Source organism: Sceloporus occidentalis, unplaced genomic scaffold (assembly GCF_023333645.1).
Source record: "Sceloporus occidentalis isolate IW3139 unplaced genomic scaffold, rSceOcc1.0.p SCAF_95, whole genome shotgun sequence".
NCBI classification, from domain to species: domain Eukaryota; kingdom Metazoa; phylum Chordata; class Lepidosauria; order Squamata; family Phrynosomatidae; genus Sceloporus; species Sceloporus occidentalis.
In genome coordinates, this window is record NW_028317075.1 from 2,608,747 (window position 1) to 2,623,984 (window position 15,238).

The following is a 15,238-nucleotide window of genomic DNA, read 5'->3' on the forward strand; positions in this document are numbered from 1 at the left end:
TCAGCACAGTCATGCATATTGAAAATAACCATGACTGAGGTAGCGCCAATGCGACGCCCTCTTTACCCCCCTTCCCACAATAAATACACAAACACAAAGTAAATAATATAATGCTTTATTATAGTCAACTATGGAAAAATAAGGCCACGGTGCAGTCCGCTTTACGCCTTCCACACCGTGACACAGATATAAATAACTTTATTCATAGTAAAATTAACTTTATTTGTAAACACATATAACATAGTATATAATATAGCAATGCACGTGCCGCACCACCCGACTTACTTATGACACGTGCAAGCCTTAAAACTAACAATTGTAAACCAAATATAAAGGCTACAAATCGTAACCCTAAATTGTAAACAACCGAACCGGCTGGCACAGGCGTAAAACCATAAAAACGTAGAGACCACCGGCGTCCCCTGCACGGCAGCCATTGTCACGGCTAGGATTCACCAAGGCACAAGCCCAAGGAGTGTCCTGCACTTAGGCCAAGGGCCTGTGCACCACGGGTCAAACCACACCTAAGGTGGTTAACCCTTGCGCTATGCCAGCTTGATAACCAACCGCCAAGAAACAGAAAAAGAGGGGTGGGAGGGAGGGAAAGCTTTCCTGGTCAATCGAAAAAGTGACCTAAACGGGGTGGGCTCCCATATATATAGTGACCCCCACCCCCAAGCACAGTAAGGTGATGCACACCTATCAATCGTCAGCTCAGGGCCGTCAATCAACATTGCCCGCCGGCCCCCCTAGCTGACTCAGCAAATTTACTAAAAACAGGAAAACGGGAGGGGGAGAGGGCTGCCTGTCGTCCCCTCAGTCATGCGCCCTTCTTGCTCCATGCTCTCGCCTGGGGCTTTCTACACATTGAATTGAATTTCCATAAGGCTCAGCCAGACAGCCTACTCCCATGATGCTGGCTGAGTGTCATGGGAAGTGCAGCAACAGTAAAGCTGCAGATGCTAGCTGTGAACTAAAATTCCTATGATTCTCAGCCAGCCAGGTTTCCACCATAATGCTGGCTGAGCATCATTGTAGAGTAGTCCACAGCAACAGAGTTTTTTTTTTAATTAAAAAAGGCTAATGTTAGCCTCCCCCCAGGACCCCTACACACTGCCTTTACAAAGAGTGGCATATAGGGGGTATAAGGCATTTCTGGAGGCAGAGTGGCATATAGGAGTGTATTTATACTTCTTATTTTGCACATTTTTATGCCACTCTGCCCCATGATATGCCTTTTAACCCCCTATATGCCACTCTGCCTCCAGAAATGCCTTATATATATAAGTTGTTAAAAGGCATATCATGGGACAGAGTGGCATATAGGGGTTATAAGGCATTTCTGGAGGCAGAGTGGCATATACGGGGTTAAAAGGCATTTCTAGAGGCAGAGTGGCATTTAGGGGGTTAAAAGGCATTTCTGGAGGCAGAGTGGCATAAAGGGGGTTGAAAGGCATATCGTGGGGCACTCTGCCTCCATAAAAGCCTTATACCCTCCATATAAACCCCCCTCCCCGATGTACCACTGCTTCTGACTCCCTGGTGTCTGGTGGGGGCAGCAGGTGGAGGCCGGCGTTCATGAAATTAAAGGGGCTGGCGTCCACACACCGCGCCGCCCAATGGCCGTGCCTCAACACTTCGTCCCACGTCTTAAAAGGGGTGGGATGAAGAGTTGAGGCACGGCTATTGGGAGTGCACGCCAGCCCCTTTAATTTCATTAGACGCCGGCGGCCGGAAGAGGCTTTCAATTCCGCTCAGAGCCGTTCAGCGGCTGTTTTGAATGTTGGTCTGCCGGGCGCCCGGTCCACGGACCTGTTGGCCCACTGGGAAATTTCACCGGTATCCCGGTGGGCCAGTGCGGCCCTGGCCTCGCCCTTCCTCTGCCCCTGCAAAGGAAGGGATAGGCGGGACGGCGGGACAGAGACCCAAAATCGGGACTGTCCTGCCTAAATCTGGACAGCTGGGGGCATGCTGTAATGTAACATACATAAAATAGTAGGACTGCCCTCATACCTCCAACAACAGATTATGACAGAATATATGTGGATTATGAATTGATCTAACAGAAAAATGTTACAAGAAGCAGTGGTACATAATGTTAGTAATATATCTGGGAACTCTCCAGAATTTGCCTGTGAACTCTGGAATCAATGGAGTTGACTCTGCAGCAGCAGCTTTGGCGCCAGGATTTTAAAGGTCCATCCGTACCTGCACTTAATTGACGACAGAAGAGCCCCCTGCTGGCGACCAATAGAGTCGCTTGTACAGACTTTTAAAATCCTGGTGCCGCAACTTGGCCAGGGGAGACCACTGCCGCGGGAGACTGGTCTCCCAGCTCCCAGAGTTAAAGGTCCATACGAACGACCAAATAGAGAATACTCCGCCGCCAGAAGTTAAAGGGCCTCCTCTGGCATCAACCAATTGGGAACTTGGCTTGTCTCCCGCGAGGTCTTTAACTCCTGACGGTGAACCTACGGATGCCTTATGCCCCCCCATTTGACACTCCCCCTCCCCCGTCCCACTTACTGGTACTTCTGAGTCTCCTGTCATGTAGCTGGGGCAGCGTGTAGACTCACGCTGCAGCCAGAAGGAGGTGTGGCTAGCAGCTGGGGTTGTCTGCGTGCATCGCCCAGACCTTCCCCGGCTGTCAAAGATCAGAGTTCCCCGCACAGGTGCGGCACCAGCGCCGGCACAGGGAACTCTGATCTCTGACAGCCGGGGAATGAATGCGCGATGCACGCAGACAACCCCCGCTGCTAGCCACACCTCCTTCCGGCTGCAGCGTGAGTCTACACGCTGCCCCAGCTACATGACAGGAGACTCAGAAGTACCGGTAAGTGGGACGGGGAGGGGGAGTGTCAAATGGGGGGCATAAGGCATTTCTGGAGGCAGGGTGCTCTGTGAAATTCCTTTTAACCCCCCTAATGCCACTCTGCCTCCAGAAATGCCTTTTTAACCCTCTATACGCCACTCTGCCACCTGAAATGCCTTAAACCTCCCTATATGCCACTCTTCCCCATAATATGCCTTTTAACCCTCTAAGTGCCAGAGTGGCATATAGGGTTAAAAGGCATATCATGGGGCACAGTGGCATATAGGGTTAAAAGGCATATCATGGGGCACAGTGGCATTTAGAGGGTTAAAAGGCATATCATGGGGCACAGTGGCATATAGGGGGTATAAGGCATTTCTGGGGCAGATGTGCATAACTGGGGGGTAGGTTGGAAAATAGAAGGAAATAAAACCAAAATATTTTTCTCAATCATAGCTTTTATTAAAAAAATAGTTTAAATGAATTAACATTTACTGGTAAAACTTTTTTCCTATAGGGTCGTCTTATATTCAGGCATTTTCTTTTTTTCCCTAAATTAATATTCAGATTTGGGGGGTCGTCTTATAATCAGGGTCGTCTTATAATCGAGCAAATACGGTATATGGAGTATTGGTAGGAGCTATGCAATGCAAAATTTTTCTTTAATGCACCAGTCAAGCCACTTGTATGCTTTGCCAAAACATGTTTACTCTATAGAGTAGTTATTTATGGCATATGCATATTTAGTCCGATGCTTTCATAACTCTTATCCATCTTCTCTATGTTGATAAATTAACCTGCCTTATTAAATAGACACTGCAGCCAAAATATTCACTATAATGCATGATAGAAAAGTGTATGGAGATATTCAGTAGAATACCCTACATCCCATCCATGCATTTGCTTCTTTCCTTGTCCCCTAGCTCCTTGGCTTGCAGGAGATGTGTTTGCAAACTATAAAGGTGGTATCAGGGGTTCTTAAACTGTCCTGTTAAGTATAGTAATATAGCCTGCTGACGTTAGCTTAAAGATAAAATGGCAAATAGAAATTACTATCCAAACATATGAAAATGCCATCCAAACTGGATGATGTAGTTATGATGCTGTCTGGATCAGAGCAGGTTTTTTTAAAATGTATATCATTATTATCATCGATTTCTTGAAATCCAGTACTTTATTAATACTATTTAATTAAACTACAGAATCTGATGGCACTATATAAAACAATAAATAATAATAATAAACAACATAAATGTTTGAATAATTTCAACGTAGACAGTTGGTTCATTTAAGGTAAAATTGCATTAAGACATAATTGTATATGAGGTTATACCAAAAAGTTCTCCCACGCAGTTGTTCAGCTAATTTGTTGCTTTAGAGAGATGCTCCTCGTGTTAAAAAAATATGAATCATCTCGGACTGAAGAAATACATGATTTAAAATTATCATTAATGAAAAGTTTCAAACCATTAATTGAGTCACCACCATGTAGAGTTACATGGCTCAGTGCTTTCAGTAATCTAAATCATTGCATATGGACAGAATATGCATCACATCTATGCATCACATTGTGCTTGGTTGTAACAAAGGAATTTTGCCATATTTTAGGAACAACAAATCAGCAGCACCCAAATCCAAACCTGCAAATATAAAATTTAAATAAATAAGGTTTTAGTACTTTATTTTGGCCAAATCACATAAGCTAAGCACGATGAGAGGGTAAAAATCAGTGTTACAAAGCTAGGACTAAACAACTGGCCTTCGAAACCACATATCTATGCTAGGCAAGGGTTAGGCTTTATATGCCTCATCCATTTAACCCTTAATAGGAAGCTCATATCAAAAAGCAAAACACATGTTTTGTCTCAAACGTCGGAAGAAATTTGTGGTGAAATGGCTGGGAGAAAATGACCCTACTAAAATATATCTGGCGTGTTTGTTTTTCAGAAACATATTCTAGCTGTTTTAATTTGGGGGATGTTGAACTGCCTCAAATGATACATAAGCCCAGTAAACCTCTTTTGGTTTTGTAGATATTACTTTTTAGACCCTGTAGCTTCCCCGTGACATGACACACCAATGTATGGGGAGCATCTCTGTACCTGGGGTGGACACGTCCCCTCACCAAATTGTGACAGAGATTGCTGGGGAAATGGCTGCATAAAAAGTTGTCTATTTTCATAACATATACTTTTGTAGGGTGGTCTTGTTTTCTGTGGCTGCTAAGATGGCTCAGTTGATAGATCTTCGATGACATAGCCTGTTCAAGCCTCAGTTCAGCCCTTCATCCTTCCAAGGTGGATAAAATGAGTACCTGAGTACCATCAAATAGGAGAAAGGCGCTATATAAATACTCGTTGTTTTAATAAAGCAGCATAAATCAAAAGAAAAATCTAAATTTCTCTAACACAACAATACATAATGTTTGGACAGAGTAAATTTAAAAGAGACAAATTATTGTCAAACGCATAGCTAAAGAAATCTTTGAGGCAACAAAACCAAAATGGTCAGTTGCACCTTGTCCATTTTTCTTGTAAAGAAAGTTTGCAAACAATTAAACATGAATGCCAAACTCGTTCGGTAGCTTGGCTATCCAGGTAGAAAATCTTCCTTCAACAAATGCTGTACCCTGTCAATCATTCCCCAAGCTTTTTTTCGTCCATTTTATTTCCTCATGTGCTATTTTTAACACACTTTATAAAAAAATTGCTGAGCACATGCACAGTCCCAACTGACTTAATCAAGGAAGTTCTATTACATATCATGATGATTCATTTCAAGTCTTTCTTTGCCTTTCCTATAACTTCCTGCTTGCATCCTAATTTTTTATATCGATGTCACCTGCCAACTTGCCGGGCAAGTTTTCAACAAAGAATTTTTTTCTTGTTTGTTTAGGCATTGTCCAACCCATGCACTTAAACTCATTTCCACTGAGCTCGTTATCGTAAACACACAAGCTAGCTGATCTGAAGAGCAAGGGTTTAGACCAAAGACACTCTCAAGGGTAAGTCTTCTGATAAAAAAACCCTCTATTACATGCTGTAGTATTTAAGGACAGATATGCATGAGCTAAAAGCATAAATATTACTTGATTTTAACACTATATATTTATTTACTTTGATAGTTTATAGTTATACCATTTAGGCAGTGTGTGTGTTTGAATGTATATTTTTAGGCAGTGTGTGTGTTTGAATGTAAATTTTTGTATTATTTTATTTTCTATGATTGATGAGTATAGGTGAAGTGAGATTGTGAGTCCAGAGCCATGGCATCTATTACGCGTGGCTGTGTTTGTGTTTATAGAAGACGTCTCTTATCTCCATCTGTAAAGTTCAAGCCAAAAGTGCTTTTTTTATATAGAGTAATCCTATAAATGCCAAGAGTTCTTTTCAATCAATGTAGGGATATGTGTATTTAGAGTATGCACACTTGGGTAACCAGATGGCTTTTTTATGGGACAGTAAAAGAAAATGTAGGTTTTAGGGATGCGTGTCCGAATAGTAATTTTTATATGCACCTTTAGTCCAGTATGATCTGGCGCAGTTTAGAAGAATAGTTGTGCAGCGAACCAACATAGAATGTGATGACAGATAAGAACCGTTTCGCTCATCTGGTCTTCCCGTTTTTCATGATGTAGACACTCAGACCTTAATCAGTCCTTGGTCTTGTCTTCAGGATTACATTTCCCCGCTGTATTAGACTCTACCACTTCTGATGGAAGGCTCTTCCATTTATCTACCACTCTCTCTCTATCTCTGTAATATCTGCAGATCCAGAAAAGAAAAGGAAACCCGCTGTTTTAAGATTGTGTTTCTCAAATCAAAAGTTATATTGCCTGTTTTGGTACTTTTAATTACGATAATGAATTTAAGAGCAGCATGTTGCTTAAATGCCAAATCTAAAAATTAACAGAAAACTCAGCAACGCTCGGGAGTTCCTAAATAATAATAAATAATTAGTGCTTCTTAAATAATTATAAGCCAATGCTATCTTTATTTATTTGCAGTCTGGGAATTTGCTTCGGAAGATTGTCATTATGTTGTGGGAGTTGTGCTGAGCTTGTCACTTTCTAATTAATAGATGAAGTGTATGTCTGGGGTTGTTGGTTCCCTTGTGCGGAGGAAATTTGCCTCTTATTTCGGTTCAGGGCTACTCCTGTGGGCAAGTGAGAGCAAAAGTTGAGACGCTCCTGACCTCTCTGCTGTCCTTTCTTGATTAAGTTATTGTCAGATCTTTTTGAAACCATATTTGTAAATATAACACAATATGTCTAGTAAAATTTGATCTGTTATTTCTACTGTACAGTACTACCCGGTTTTATAAATGTTATTTTATGTATCTATTTAGGCACTTAAAAAACCCTAATTTTTATTTTATAAATTTTTCCCCTACTGCTCTTTATCACAGAGCAGTGCAACATTACTAAAGATTCCCGTTGGACTTTAAAGCGATTGTAAGTCCTGTTACATTTAATCAATACATTTGGAACTAGAAACATTTTCCATGTTAACAGCATACGCGCACATTGTAAGAATCATTAACCCATAATGTGCCTTAGCCATCGTCTATCCTCATCATCCATCCTCAAGGGTTGGAAATCTGTTACGGTCGCTAAAGGGTAATAATATAGGATTTATAGGGTTTTTGATGAAGTACAAAAATCAGTTGAAAGTGATTCCGATTACAGATGTCAAACACTTAAAGGTTTATTCACTAAACAGTGAACACTGAGATATACGGTAATAAGATGAACATTGTCTTACTAATTTAATTTAAAGTGCATTCGAAAATGCCTACCCTGGCGAGTTTCATTTGCAAGTAATATTTAACTAACAAGTATCAATGTATGTATGACTAGGACTGTTCTAATATATAAGGGCGAGAATACAAAAAGCAATAATATGGAGAGTTTTCTAGGTACAATCAAAAGGACTGTCTGAAATGTAAATAACTTTTGTTTTAGTAAATTAACATATTATTGTTGTGTTAATTCCTTAATTACATTACATTATAATGACTCGAAGAATCTATTGTTGAGCAAAAACAAACAAAATCAACATGGCTTAAGACAACTCTGCGGATAAATGCTTGTACTTTGTTAATGCAAATAGAGATCAGGCAAGTATCTCATAGAAATGTAAACATCCCAAGGAAGTCACCTATCAAGACTATAGAATTAACTATACATGGAATTGCTAATCATGCCTGTGGAAGGGTGATAGTGAATGTAAGTTGCCACTTGATAAAGGGCTCATGCCCTCCCAACCATTCAGCCTGTTTAAGCGGAAGTCCCATGGGGGAAAAATATTTATTTTCTGTACACAATAAACTGGTTTTATCTAATTTTGTTGCATACCAGGAGGCTGCCATTGTTATCAGGCATGTGATTATTATTATTATTATTATACTTTATTTATAAAGCGCCGACAGATTCCACAGCGCTGTACAAGATCAATTGACATACAGATACAAGAGGAATGAAGGGCCCTGTTCCTGTAGGAACTGTTTATCAATCTGACTCCAACACCACACTGATAACGCTAACAAAATTTTTTTAAATTAAAAGTTATACCTTTTATTGCTTGAGTTAACCCAGGTAGTTATTTAAAGGAAACTTCAATTCCTGGAAACAGATATGTATCTAATTTTGCAACTTCATTTTTTATGACTGAGTGTCTGTGAGACATATTCAGCAACAGGCTCTGTGATAGACTTCTGTAAACGTTCCATTATTATGCCCCCATGAACTTCACATGCATTGCAGCCATATACCCCTAAAGCCTATACACCTGTGCGTTTAAAGACTGAACTAGTATATTAATAACCTTAACAAACGTGCATTGACACAATACATACTTAAAAGTGTAAATATGTTTGCTTAACTATACCTACCCTGCTACAAACGTGAAAAGTGTCTCTCTGTGGTTATGTGTCCATTATGAGATCAGGAGGGACCCAATGTAGGGTGATTCTCATAGAAACTCTCTAGAGGGCACATTATTTTTAAATACAAACATATGTATGTATATGTTATATAAAAAATTCAGCAACCATATGCATAACTTTCCATACTAAATACCTCTCCAATTAACTTGTGCTATTTCCCTTCTAGGTTGTGTGGATCTAACCTCTTAGAAATGAAATCCCCTACTCAACACAAGGTCACAATAGCAGTTATATGCGTGTCCGTCTTCATCATTCTTCTAGGCATCATCGCTACCATTGTTGTTACTGTTGTACTTGGTAAGAATAAGAGATGCTGCAATTCAACATACACATGTATTTTTGGATATTACAAATACATACATTTAAAAGTAAAAAGTTTCGTAACTTGTGTTGAACTTTGAGTGTACCAGTCATGACAAAATATAAAATCTTTCTGCCTATACCTGTTATAAACTCCTGCCCGTGGAGTATTGATTTAACCCAACTCAAGAAAATACAGCTTCCTGGGTTATACAAATCTCTGTTGGTTATGTATTACAATAATCTGGGGACATGACCCTTTCATGGTTATTAGGTGGGCCACCAATTTAACTCTTTCTCATTGGGTAACAAGCATGTTAACAACGAGACAATTCCTCTTGTATATATCCTGGATACAGCTACTACTTTGTGCATGTTGGCTCTGTGACCTCTAATGCTGTTGGTTTTTAACACCTTTTTGTTATAGAATCAATGTCAAGATGTACGTAAGGCCCCTTAGAACAGCTCAGTCACATGACATTCAATGATTATTCTGTAAATCCAGCCCTGAACTGGCCATCTGGGACAAAGCCATACACTCACCTGATGTGCCACTCCAACCCTGATCAAATCTGACCCTTCTTAATTGTGTGTTGATCTGCTCATACCATGTATAAGGGCCCTTTTGACCAACAGCCCACCAACTAATACTCCATTGAATTCTTGGTAGAGAAGCTGAATTTAATTAGACTACAAATACGGTGTCATATTAGTTGTGAAGCGCTTCTACTAATGCCAAATCTAGTAAAGTGTGACTTTGTATATAAGAACGTATTACTTTTTTCCTTTGTTGGTCTTGTAATGTTATAAGAAAGAATCAAACCATAAAAAACAATGATTTTGTGACTTTTTCACAATCCATTTAACCTGCTTTAATCATTTTGTACAGGTTCAAGGTCCCCAGTGTCAGGCTCCAACGTCTACTATAATGGGTCCTTCCGAATACTTAACCTGAACTACACTGACGAATATAAACAAAGCAATGGCACTGGATTTAAGTTGTTGTCTGGTCAAATTGAAAACCTTGTAAGTTTGTGTTAAATTTTACATTACATGTCTTTTTCATGATTCATGTTGATTTTGTACAAGGAGCCATATTCACTAGCTTGTTATCTGCCAAAAACTATGATTTTTAATTTTAGAGCTAGAGATTACCAAGGGGCCTCCACTTTTGCTTACATGCTGCAGTACAGTTTGTGCTGGGTGGTCTTGGCCCAGAACGGGACCCACTAGGTGCATGGGGCCCATCTCTAGGAGCAGGACTATTTGCAGAGATAAAAACAGACTTGATTTCTGAATTATCGTCAGTGATGGAAGAGTTGGAATCCTTCTTCCTGTCACATGACACGATCAGCCACTAAGAAGCTCCTTTTGTAGAATTGCTGGGTCAGAATCCCTGAGGCAAGAAGCTACAGCTACAGGAAAAGAGATATTCTGCAGGCAGGTGCTTTGACGTGGTCTTATATACTGTACATATATATATATATATATATATATATATATATATAAGTAGGGCTTATTCAAATTAAGCGTTATGAAGATTCAACTCCAATGAGCTTGCCTAGCTCATCTAATTTATATTTAAATCAATGAGATTTCTTCCATGTCTCCTCACCCATTCAGTAATTGGTTAAACAGGACCTTCATATTGAATAGTGAAGTATGCAATTAAAACCAAGCTTTATCTGTGTGTTTATGTACAATATCTCTGTATGAATGCATGTGACTGTGCCTTTTATATATGCAGTGTGTATATACAGTATATGTGTGCATGCATGCATGCATTCATGGCATTTTGCCCTTGTGTGTGTATGTATCTCAGAGTAGCAATGCAAGGACAATGCAAACTTTTGTTTTTATATTGTCTTGCCTGGTCAGTACCTAGTTACAGTATGTGTGAACATTCCATTAGCTTTTGTTGCGGCTTTGTGGGAACAAAATCTTGCTTTGCATCGTTGGCACCCTAGCTTTGTCTATAGTTCCCTTCCTGTCCCCTTAAATATGATTCTTGGTAATTATAGAAGTGAAATTTATTAATTCTTACTGTGCGACCAACAGCTTGTTAATACACTATGTGTGTGTTACCGTATATATATTCAAGGGGGCTCACTTGATTTTGATCCAGCCCTTCCCAAAAGCTTATGGCCCAGTGTCAATTTTAACTTAAACATAAAAATATTACATTTCTCATTGGCAACATTTAGTGAAATTTGGTCAGATAAAGTAACAGAGTTTTATGTGATCAAAAGAAGATGTGTTGTGCACCTAAACACCTAAAAAATATAAATGGGGTCCAACAACATAGGTTTGCCAGAGCCTCACTTGTCCTACAACTCATTGAGGCAGAATACCAGGATACGATGTCATGAAAAGTGAATAGCAAGTTATCTTCTGCTTATTGCAGATTAAGTAGAATATATTGTTTCACAGAACATTACACGACACAAAAATATATTTGCAGTATGTTTTATATCTCCCTGATTTTGCGGCTTTACAACTTCAATAATTACAGCTCATGTAATAAGAGTCTGAGAGCAGCTCTAGCACTAGAGATCCGAGAATACTTGTGTGAGGGGAAAATACTTTCTATGGCCCTTATTATCGTTCATCTACTATAATTATGTAATTTTTAACTTGTGTTGCAGGTTTCAGCAGTTTTTCAAGATTCACAACTAAAGACTCACTACAGTATGTCACGTGTCATCAACCTAAGGTATGTAAAAGCATGGTTTATGTTTAATTTAATGCATGGCATGACAACCTCCATCTATACTTAAGGGTTATTTCTGTAGCTGATGCCATTTTACTATTGCCATACTGACTACCGGGAGTACTCTGGATTTACCCAGGAGGCTTTAGGTGTCACAATTGATTATAATGCCTATGTTACAGTTTTTTAACCTAGAATAGGAGTGATACTTGGTTCTGCCCTCACCCTGCCCCATACGCTTGCATTCCAAAAAAATATTGGAAGGGACAGGTAGACCTCTAGGTAGTCCAGCATATCCATGAAGTTCTCTGGTATTATTATTGCATCTTAGGTTATAGAAGCAGAAACCATACTTTACAGCTAACGTCTGTCATTGAATCTACTTTGCAACATTGTGTCCTCCCTTTGCTAGTTTTGAAGTAGCAACAATTCTTTTCCCCATTGTTGGAAATTAAATCTTCTTGACTTCCTCCCGCACCTAGAAGATATTTAAGAGAAAAACGTTTTGTTAGGCATGTCTAAAATATACTATCTATGTACATATGCAAAATAAGTTTTAAGCTATCTACTTCTAAAGCACAAAAAATCGTATTCTATGTTTTCCTTTTGTAAATGTGTATATTACATACAGTATACTTTTGTTTTGTTTTGCAGATCTGGAAGTGTCATACCAGAATTTGTATTATTATTTAACTTTAACAATACTGACAATAAAAGTTCATCTACTAACCTGGTCCAAAGAATATTCAAAGAAAACTTGAAAAATAACACAAAGTTTGAAATTGATCAGAATTCACTTAAACTATCAGGCAAGTAAATCAGACATATTTCTATACTGTTAAAAATAAGTCTCATTCGTGAAAAAATGTAAAACCTTGGGTATACTGCAGGACAGTGCTACTAGTAGTACAAATATGTAAAGGCACATACAGGGCCTACAATGGGGCCGACTTTTTTTTGTTTTTTTTGAAGCGGAGGAGAGAGAGAGGGGCACCGAGTGATTTTCGCTTACCCGCTCGGCGCCCCTCTCTCTCTCTCCTCTGCGGCGAGTTTACCTGTTCGGTCTCGGTGCCGGCTTGTAATGCAGAGCGCCGGAAGTGACGTGAATTTCCGGCGCTCAGCATTACAAGCCGGCACCGTGGCAGCACAGGGAGACTCGCCGCAGGACTGTTTAAGGGTAAGTACCGGGGGGGGTAGATAATGCCGCCCCCCCCCCCCGTCGGCGGGGGGCGGCATTTTAAACTTCGCCCCAGGCGGCGTTAAGTCTTCGGCCGGCCCTGGGCACATACAATTTATCAACATTCTTCCCTGCTCAGACCAACATTCTGTCCTCTTCTGATGTTATGCTTTGACAAGGAAAAGCCTTGTCCCGTGTGCCATCTTGATGTACACTAGGTGTCTGGAAGTTTTTTTTTGGTTTTTTTTTAATAAAAAAAACAGACATTGTGAGAGAGTATGTGAGTGACAGCTAGCTTGGGAGAGAGTAAGAGTGTGTGAGAGAGTGAAAAAGCAACAGAATGCTAAAGAAAATGGTGATAATGGGATATGGGAGTTATGCTGTATCACTGTCAATGTCTGGCTCAGTATATGGTGATTGGAGTTATGCTGTATCACCATCTGTGTCTGGATAATTATATAACCATAGAAGTCATGCTGTACCACAGTCTGTGGCAATGTACTCCTGAAAGTAAGGGTCACTAAATGGCAGTTAGGAAATGTGGTCATCCTAGTTGCAACACATACTACAGAATTACAAAATGCTTCTAGAAGCAACATCACCCCAAGACCTGTTTCACTAACTGGGTTTTTATGGTCAAGCAGCCGTAGGCAAGCCTGAAGTCTGGATTGGTCTAAATCTATCTTCTATTTACTCTGGAGCGTTTTCTAGAGTGATGAATAGCTTTAACTTATGGCAGTCCAGTGGATAACCGTGATACCTGGTGAATACTATCTGACTGATAGCACAGTGTGGCTGTCAACTTTTGATGTAGGGTGAGTGATGTTCTGTGGCCTGTTGGGCTTCCAACAATGCCTCCATGCAGAAAGTGAGGTCCCTACAGAAATGTTTTGTCAGGATCAGTGTGGAAGCATTTGGCTGTCCATGGTTAACTTGTCAATACAAATATATTGCTTATTTTCTTTCGTAAGCACAATTAAATGGGCTTTTCGAACTGTAAAACTGTAAAATATAGGTTTGGAGAAGCTGACAAATCTGCTTTAAGCACAACCAAAATTAGACGTTTCAGTACTAGTTTACCAAGGAAAATAAGTTTGCGGATTGCATAGTGTCGTCAATAGTGTACTTGTTTGGTTTAATTTTTATACATGTGTAGAACAGGATGTACTGTCACAAAAGCTCTCAAGACCTCAGTGCTACCTTTTTCGGATGAATTCATAGTTACTTTTTTAAGGGGCAGTCATGCCGTGTTCAGTGAAGTATCATAACGAAATAGAAAGGTGAATCCACATAAAGCATAACCTTTTATTATGTACATTTAAAATACAGACAAAAAAATTTAGAGTGCATCAATATTTAAAACCCACAGCAAGAGGGCATTGCCCTTTTGTTATGAGAGCTTAAAGCAAATATAGATTTAATTCCCCCTGATTAGTATACTATAAACAAGTGCCTGACTTTTCAAGAAAACTATGTCTCAACATTTCAGGCAACATTTTGCTTAAAAATCTGATGCCTGTAGGTTTGCCTTCTAGCCTTATGGTACTTTTACAGAGAGTTCCTCGCTGAAATGGTGGGCTTTTGAGGGCCCCACTTGTGAGCTCACAATCTAAGAGACTAGTATGGGTAATTGAGGAATGGGTGGGTTAGTGCTTGGTTTCAGATGGCTGTCTGCAGAGGGCTTGGGATGTTTCAGGAAAGCTACAAGAGGGTAAAGTGGGAAAGACATATAAGCAAAAATAATAATTTACTAAAAAATTTAGTGATGTTTATAGAAATATTGCGTGCGTGCTTACCTCAAATTCAACATCATGTGTTATTTTGATGTCAGACTGACATCAGTGTTTATGTTGTTTTTATGGCAGAGCTTATGGAGTTCTTAAAGTATATTCTCTGCAATAATTATAAAGATAAGTGCTCGTGCTGGGTGATTAGTACCCAAGCATTTTACAGCTTAACACAGCTTATCTTATTGCACAGAAGATGGGATCATTGTGCATACACCTGAAGCCCTCCCTCTCCAGCTTCATATTGGAAGTGGCAGGGGATGGGGAGAGATTTCTGGAAGTTGGGGCTTGCTGTACACAGGGACAGGACTACCACTAACTGGCCTGGGCCAGGCAGTAGGCTGAACAAGGGTTGGGATCGGCCAGATTCCTTTGTCTTTTAAATGTTTGCAGATATTGGGTACCTTATTTATTGTTACACTTGCCTAAATAAACTACTTGGATTACTTCCTGCATGGACTGTGTTTGCCAGCCTTCTCTACTGTCTCCTAATTCTAAAACCCATT